This window comes from Echinops telfairi, unplaced genomic scaffold, assembly GCF_000313985.2.
Source record: "Echinops telfairi isolate 266 unplaced genomic scaffold, ASM31398v2 ScPeMD7_7466;HRSCAF=8504, whole genome shotgun sequence".
Lineage (NCBI taxonomy): Eukaryota > Metazoa > Chordata > Mammalia > Afrosoricida > Tenrecidae > Echinops > Echinops telfairi.
The window spans coordinates 7,084,204-7,092,732 of record NW_022111366.1 but is presented as its reverse complement, the minus strand read 5'-3'; the positions used below and the strand labels follow the sequence as shown (position 1 = coordinate 7,092,732).

General features: G+C 43.2%; 1 protein-coding gene across 1 annotated transcript in view; it reads right to left on the bottom strand.

The window, feature by feature from the left end:
* NHLH2 (nescient helix-loop-helix 2) overlaps nt 1–983 on the bottom strand; it is a 2,281-nt gene extending 1,298 nt beyond the window's left edge. Inside the window, exon 1 of the mRNA XM_004714859.2 lies at nt 858–983. The gene's annotated coding sequence lies outside the window, so the exon portion shown is untranslated. The remainder of the gene's footprint in view (nt 1–857) is intronic.
* Between the last annotated feature and the right edge of the window lie 7,546 nt (nt 984–8,529).

Genomic DNA, 8,529 nt, shown 5'->3' with positions numbered 1-8,529 from the left:
CCCCCCGCGTCGGGACCCAGGCCTGAGCACGTTCTCCTTGGGCGCACGTGGGCTGTCCCCCCGGCCGAGCGGCGGAATCGGTCGCTGCCCCCTGGGCGCGCTGGCAAAGCCGAGCGAGTCTGTCCTTGACCTTCTTCGAAGGCCGTCCTCGGGGAAGGCCAACTCTCCGGCCGCCTCCCCGCGCGCAGCGAGACCGGCGGCAGAGTCCCGCCAGCTGGGGCTAACCCGCGCAGGGTCCCCGGACGTGGGGGCGTTCGGCCTGTAGGAAGGGAAAGGCACCTGCGGGTACCGGCTGCAAACCCGGGTCTGGGCTGGCGTCGCCGGAGCGAAGCTTTTTGAGGGAGAAGTCCGCGCCGGCGATGGCTAGGGGGGGTGGCTCACAGAGAAACAAAAGCGAGGGGTTGCGAAGGAGGCCCAGTGCGGCCGGGGCTCTGGAGTCTGCCTCCTGAGACGGCGCCCGGCGAGCAGGTCTGCTCTTGGGCAAAACAAAAACACACGCTCCATGTGAACCGAGTGGGACTCCCCACGGGCTTGGCACCGGTTCGTTTCTAAGGAGAGCAACACGCACTGCACCTTGGACGTGCCAAGGCATAAACAAACCTGGAAGTCGTGGAAAATCACAATCAGCTTCGGCATAGTTGTAGCTCCGTTAAAAAGTTCCAGGATTGCCCCTCCCAAAGCCTATTAAACCCACCCCCCCCCACTACACACACCTGCCTAAAATAGTCTTAAGGAACACGTCGTGTTTGCGTTTTCGTTATTTAACCGTTAGCTGAAATGCATCTGCCAACGCATTTGTGAACCATCTAACTTAGTTTTAAGCTGTTTTTTAAAAAAAAGACTTAAAGGAGGCTTACCTTATAAAAGCCTTTGTGATAATCTTTTCTCCAATCTTTTAAGAGTTAAAATTCCAAGGAATATCAGGTGGGGGAATTCCGGGAAATATTACAAGCAGCAAATATTTATTACATTCAACAATGAAAAAGCAGCCGTCATCTCCGGCGTCCACAGCGACGGATGATACTATCTCTGGATGTGGACCGTGCGAATGATTGTTCACTTCGCTGATGGATCAAATGACGCCGCTTCCCTTTTAATCAATCGTTTTCGAACATTTCCAGAGAAATTCGTTGTTGGTTTTTGTTTTAAACGCTGTCTTGACAAGTTCCGCGCCTTTTTACCCCCTCTTTCCTCTCCTAGGTCCCTATGAATAACAAAAGAGATGCAGAGATAAACACGGCCACATCAAAAAGACTGATTCCTCTACTTTCTAAGAGGGAAGAATCAATAAGAAAGATGGTTAAGATAAGATTCCGCTCTCCTAAGGCTCCTTTCCTTCCCTGCGAGAAACTGGCAAGCTCGGGGCAAAGATGCGATCTTGTTCAGAAGTGATCTTTTTTTTTTTTTTTTAGATAAGGCTTTGTTCAGCTGATGTCTCCCCTGTTCCCAGCAACACAATCCTGTAACTCGGGGCTAAGCTTGCCTCTCTCTTTTCCCTCAATTTCTTGTATGTTGTATAAACAGACACCTATTTTCCAGTTTCAAAGTCTGTCCAGCCTTGGTTATACATCCCCCACCCCTCCCTTTCTTTACCTTGTAGCAAAATATATAATCCGTGGCTTGCAGATGCTTGGAGAAAGGTAGATGAAAAGGGAACGTCTCCCGGAGTTCCAGTGGCAGGAAGGCAGAGAAAGACCCGAGCCAGTGGGCGAGCCAGGGCAAAGAGGCAGAGAAAGATGCGTGTGTGGGGCTTCTCAGCTCTCCTGGTACCAATTGATTCAGCCTAGAGATGGTGGAAGAGATAAAGGCTTAAGAAGGGGGATGGAATTTTCTTGCCCAAATTGATATTTAATGGGAAATCCTATTGGACAGAAACCTGGACATGAGTCACTTAATTGGACTTGACATCTGTCACAGTATGGGAGTTTTCACAGCCCAAATATTTTAGCAGATCAGATTCCCACTGACTCTGTGCCATGGAACATAACATTTGAAAACAGTCCACGATAGAAACCTTAGGCTCTAAACAGGCTGTAGCCATAATCAGACTGTTTCTCTTTTTCAGATTATTGATACACTCTTTAAGTGCAAATAAACACCATATTGACTGGAAAAATTGCCCTGGCATCTCATAAAATGTGAACATCTCTCCTCAATGTTTAGCAAAATATTTATGCCCAAACATGGGAGTGACTATATACTCTGCAAGGTGTTAGAATGAGTAAGAATGGATTACACAACAGCTCACGTTTATTAGTGATCATTTATACATCTTAAAATACACTCCAACGAGGCTCTATTATGCATAGGAGCACATCTGAGAGGGATTCTGCCTCTGGATTAACTGACCAATGAGAGAAGGGGGTCATAGAAACCTTTCCTGTTAAGTCATCAGTGGGACTGGGGATGGAAGCGAGCTATCATTTCAGGAACGAGACGGTTCTACGTCTCTGAGTGTGTTTGTGTTTCTCTTAGCCCACTCATTCATACAATTTAAAGGATAGCATGTGTTGATGACTGTGCTTCATTCTTGCCTCTTTTAATAGGCAGATACATTCAGCCCTGCATGCAGCTGTGCATTGGGCTAGGATGTAAACACACACGAATCACCAGCGTTGTCCAGCTTTTGCCTTACACAACCTCATTGTCCTGAATTTATACGCCTTGTAACAGAAGGGAAAACCCAGTTCAATCTTCCTTGTCACCTTATAGAGATGATGCTAGCCACCTCCACTTGTACATTGCAATTATTTTCACTTGTTTGAATGGACACATTAAAATAAAAATAAGTTTGGTGGCTTTACTCCCTACCTCCTCAATGGGGGGAAGGAGGGATGCTTAGGAAGAAAGGAGTCCTCACTTCCCCTCCTTTATCAGTTTTGCCCCCACCAACCAGCTCTTGACAAGGGGGTCTGTATTACCACTACCACCACCACCGCCCGTGACCGGAGTGATCCTCTGGGTTCCTCAAGGAAAGCACAAATACTGTTGGCTATTCTTGGATGAGAAGAGTAGGGAATGCCTTCAAGGAATAGGGGCCATTAACACTTTCCATTCCTGCCCCTACCAGCACCACACAGGGGACCAAAAGCAAACCACACTCCCTGCCATCGAGTAGATTGACTCCTAGTGACCTTTAGGACAGGGTAGACCTGCTCCTGGGGATGTCGAAAACGAACTTTTTATGGAAGGAGAGAAAGCTTGGGCTTTCTCCTGCAGAGAAACTAGTGGTTTCAAACTGCTGACCTTGTGCTTAACAGCCCAATGCATTACCACTATGCCACCAAGGCATAGAAGCACATTTTAAATACCCCAAGAACACTAAAGTGGAGGCAGAAACCAGCCGCAATGCAGGTGGTAGCAGAGACAGGTGAGTGGATGAGCTGGAAAAGTAGTAAAGCAGAAGGGCGACGGACATCGCCAACACCAAGGATTCACACACATCGTGTGTACATTCTACGTCATAGCCACCCCATAGCACAGAGTAGAACTACCCCTGTGGGTTTCTGAGGTCAATTGTTACCAGAGAAAAGGCCTCATCTTTCTCCCAGGGAGCAGGTGATGGCTTCAAACTGCTGACCTTGTGGCTCGCAGCCCAATGTATAACGCACTACACACCATCTGCGCTTCTTATATCTCCCTGAGAGACTATCTATTGTGTACCTCGACTCTTGGGTTCCATACTTGTCTCTCCCACTGGACTGTGACACTTTCAGAGAAGGGCTGGAGTTTAGAGTTCCAGCACCAAGCATCCTATGTATGGATGTTATCCTTGACACGTTACAAGTGCTCTGTACATTTAGGTGACTGATTCCACATTCAGAGATGCCGGGATATTTGTAACATAGGAATATTTCCACAAAAAGACATTCGTGGTTTGAGCTCTACCAGTTTTCTCTCCTATAAAGTGAGGATAAAACACAAGCTTTTTATGAGACTTAGTGGATATGACAGTGTTTTATAAAATATTAAGTGGCATAAGAATTAAGAGCTTATGGAATATTCAATAATGTTAAATACACTTGGTAGGCAGTAAAGCATTGATTGAAAGAGCCAGACTTCCTGACTCTAACATATACTCTTTGTATTCTTAAGTGAGCTACTTGATCTTTCTGGATCTCAGTTTTCCTGATCTGTAAGACAAGAAGAACAAAGTCATGCTATGTCCAGCCACCTCTTTCCCGCCGCAAGCATGAGTGAGAGAGTCTATGTAAAGTGTGTGTGAACCAATGCCAAGGACACATGCCCACTAAATGTTGGCTGTGAACCTGGTTAGTAATACTGTATTGTTAGTGTTTGATATAAGTACATATCGAAAGCCAGATACATATTTACGTAGGAATATAAGCATTCCAATATATTCATCCAGATCACGTGTGTGCATCGGTCCACATGCGAAACATAGGTCTAGGAATATTGCCACATGATCAAACTTATGAGGTAGGTCCTGTTGTTTTCCTGAATTTTTATATAAGGAAGCTGAGACCTGGGGAAGTGGGGAATCGGTTCAGTCATCACATAGCGAGCAAGTTTAAATTTGAGAAACTGCACTCACCACTACTGTGCATTAACGTTTCTATAGTCTGTGTATGCCTAACCAAACACATGCATGCAGGCGCATCTTTCGCCACATGACACGTGTCTGCCCCGGGAGAAATCTACATGCACAAAACACAGTCAAATTGTCGCTCTTAGAATTCAGAGATGGTCAGCGAGTCGACGCAGTTTAAATGCACACTGTGCATCTGGTTCTGTGCTAGAAACTGCTGAACTACAAAGACATTCTAATTGTTTTAATTCCACTAGGCATATGTGAACAATCTGCATTCTTAAATTTTGTAGTCCATCAGTACAAATGCTTAGCATGCATATTTCACATATGTATTTTTCACTTAAAAATAATTTTATCCAGGCATATCTTGCAAATCATATAATTCACCCTTCAAGTACATAATTAAAATATATATTCTTTGTAAGCCTACCCAGTTGTGGCAAACCAAACCAGACCAAACTCACTGCTTGAGCCAATTCTGCCTCATAGCTACCCAATTAAAAACCCTCCCTGCCATCAAACCATTCCAACTCACAGCGACCCCGGACAACAGGCAACACTCCTGCTTCCAGTTGCCGCAACAGTGACTGTGCAGGGCAGTAGGAAGCGCGTCTTCCTCTTGTGGAGCAGACGGTGGTCTCGACCCTGTAGGACAAGGTAAAACTGCCCCTGTTGCTTTCCAAGACTCTAAATCTTTTAAAAAATGTTTTATTGTAACTCTTTAAAAATTTTTTTAAATTAAAAGATCATTTTATTGGGGGCTCTGAACAGCTCTTATAACAATCTATACATCAACTATATCAAACATATTTGTATATATGTTGCTATCATTATTTTCTAAGCATTTGCTTTCTTATTTGAGCCTTGGGATCAGCTTCTCTTTTTTCCTTCCCTCCCCACCACCACCCTCATGACCCCTTGATAAATTATAAATTATTTTCATATCTTACACCAACGGCTGTCTCCCTTCCCCCATGGTTTCTGTTGTTCGTTCCCCCGGGAGGGTGGTGGTGGTTATGTGTCCATCACTGCAATTGGTTCCCCCTTCCTCCCTTCCTCTCCCCACCTTTCCCCTACCCTCCTTGTATCACTACTCCCATTCCTGTTCCTGGATTCCAGATGAGCCAAAGGTTTGCTGACACTTGGCTAGTAGATTTCCTCTTACGTTGAATTAGTTATTCTTGAGACTAATCCGTAAATAATTATCATATTTTAACAAACATGTTTAAAGCCCTCTGAAATGCTTTATTTGGGGAACTTAGAAATAATTTAGAAAGTGCTGTTTCCAATTCTTTTAAATGCTCAGCTATGAGAAATTCTGACACATGCTGTTCTTATAAGGTGCCGTTGAGGTGATTCCAACTCACAGCCCCGCTCTGCACAACAGAACATTGTGCTTCCGCTGTGTCGGTCCACCTTGTCAAGTGGCTTCCTCTCGTGCACTGCCCGTCTACTCTGCTGAGCATGGTGTGATTTTCCGGACACTGGTCTCTCCTGATAACATGTCCAAAGTATATGAGACAAAGTCTTGCCATCCTCTCTTCCAAGGAGCATTCTGGCTGTACTTCTTCCAAGACAGACCTGTTTGTTTTTTTGTCAGTCTACAGGGCTTTCTTCACCAGCATCAGAATTCAAATGCATCAATTCCTCTCCAGTTTTTCTTATTCAATGTCCAACTTTCACATGCATCCATTGAAAATACCATGACTTGGGTAAGGCACACCTTAGTCCTCAAAGTAACATCCTTGTTCTTCAACACTTTGAAGAGATCTGGTGCAGCAGATTTACACAATGCAATGTGTGGCTTGATCTTTGACTGCTGCTTCCTTAAGAGTCCTGCGTTAGGGGTTTGGGTGCCAAGCACAAGGTCAGCAGTTTGAAACCACCAGCCTCTCCACAGGAAAAAGATGAGGCTTTCTATTTCCATAAAAATTCCAGTCTCAGAACCCCCTAGGGGCAGTTCTACTCTGTCCTATAATAGGATAACTAGGAGTCTGAATCGACTTAATGGCAGTGAGTTCTAATAAACGGCGAATTGTTATTTTTTCCACAGAAAAATTGAAACTATAATTCTTTGAACAATCCTAAATGTATCTTTTCAAAAATGCTTTATTTCTAGCACATTTGCCTTCTGATTAGCATTAGGTTCATACACACACACACACACAAACAAACACACACATATATATATATACACATTTCCTTTATATTGTTTTCCCTTATATCAGTTGTCCCACAAAATATTGGTCTTTTTGTGATAGACTGATTATACTCAGCATAATGTTATCCAGGTCTATCCATGTCGTGAGGTGCTTCACAGAGGGAGAGACTTTGGAGATTGTCAAAGAGGAGAAGGTAAGAGGAGGAAGATACAGCAAAGGCTAGATGACTGATGGATGTTAACTTGGGTGAAGTGGAAGATGGTAGTCCACAAGAGTGAGAAGAGAAGGCAAGGAGCATGGAGGGCAAACAACTGGGGAATTTAATTAGTAATTTAAATGATTGAATGCAAAGCTGATGACCTGAAATGTAAGCCCACACCTAAGTAACAATAAAAATTTGTTTAAATATATATACTTTGTTTTAAAGAGGCACATCAAGTGTGCTTATATTACAAAAATTCTTCTGATAGCACACTATTGACAGCCACTTGTAATCAAAAACAAAAAGGCAAGAAAAGTAAACAAAAGTCTTCAGAATTGACAAAGAAGTCAAACCATCTCAATTTGCAGGTGACATAATCCTTTACATAAAAAGTTCCAAAGACACAGAGAAGAAATGGCTGTAACTAACTGAAAGGTTCAGCAAAGTGATAGGGTTCTAGGTCAACGTATAAAACTCCATCCAATTCCTTTACATTACTCTAATAAGGAAATCAGGGGGGGAAATCCCACTTGCAGTAGCTACCCAAAGGATTAAATATTTAGGAATGAATATAACCAGAGAAGCAAAAGATCTATACAAAGCAAACCACAAAATACTACTACCGGAAACCAAGTGACTTACATAAATGGAAGAATATACCATTGTGAAAATGCCCCGAGTACCCCAAAATAAATACAGCTATAATGCAATCCTGATCTAGAGTTCAATACCTTTCCTTAAAAAGATGGAAAATACTTATAACCAGCTTTATAAAGAATGGAAATAGACCATAGATAAGCAAAGCATTATTAAAGAAGATGAGCAAAGTAGAATGGCTCCCAATCTCAAAATCTGCCATGCAGTCATGATAATCAAAACAGCTGGTACTAGTATAATGATGGACACATAATCAATTGAACAAAATTGAGAATCTAGAACCTTATCCATCCACCTATGGACAGTTGCTCTTTGAAAAAGATCTAAAATTCATTAAGTGGGGAAGAGAAAGTCTCTAACAAATGGTGCTGGCAAAACTGACTATCCATTTGTAGGAAAATGAAACAGAGCCCCTAGCTCGCACACCATATATAAAATGAACTGAAGATGGATCAAAGACTTAATTGTGGAACCTAGAAATGTAGGATCATCATCAATGCAAAAATAGGACAAATGTATGACAAATGTACGACGAAACATAACTGAAAAGACTCAAACAGTAGAAAACAAACTCGATGATGAAGACGCCCTAAAAATTAGACACTTACCTGCATCAAAAGATTTCACCAAAGAAGTAAAAAGAGGACTCACAGAATGGGGAAATGTTTTTAACAATGATAAAAAATGTCAACCCCTCAAGAAGAAAAAGAAAGTAATCCAATTTAAAAGTGGACTGAGAACAGGTACGTCAAAGACAGCATTCAGACGGCCAACACACATGAAGAAATGATCCTGTTCATTAGCCATTGTTGTTGTTGATAGGTGCCTTCGTGCGGGTTCCAATTCACAGTGACCCTGTGTACCACACAAGAAACACTGCCCGGTCCTGCACCGTCCTCACAATGGCTCTTCTGTTGGAGCCCACTGCTGCAGCCTCTGTGTCAATCTATTTCATG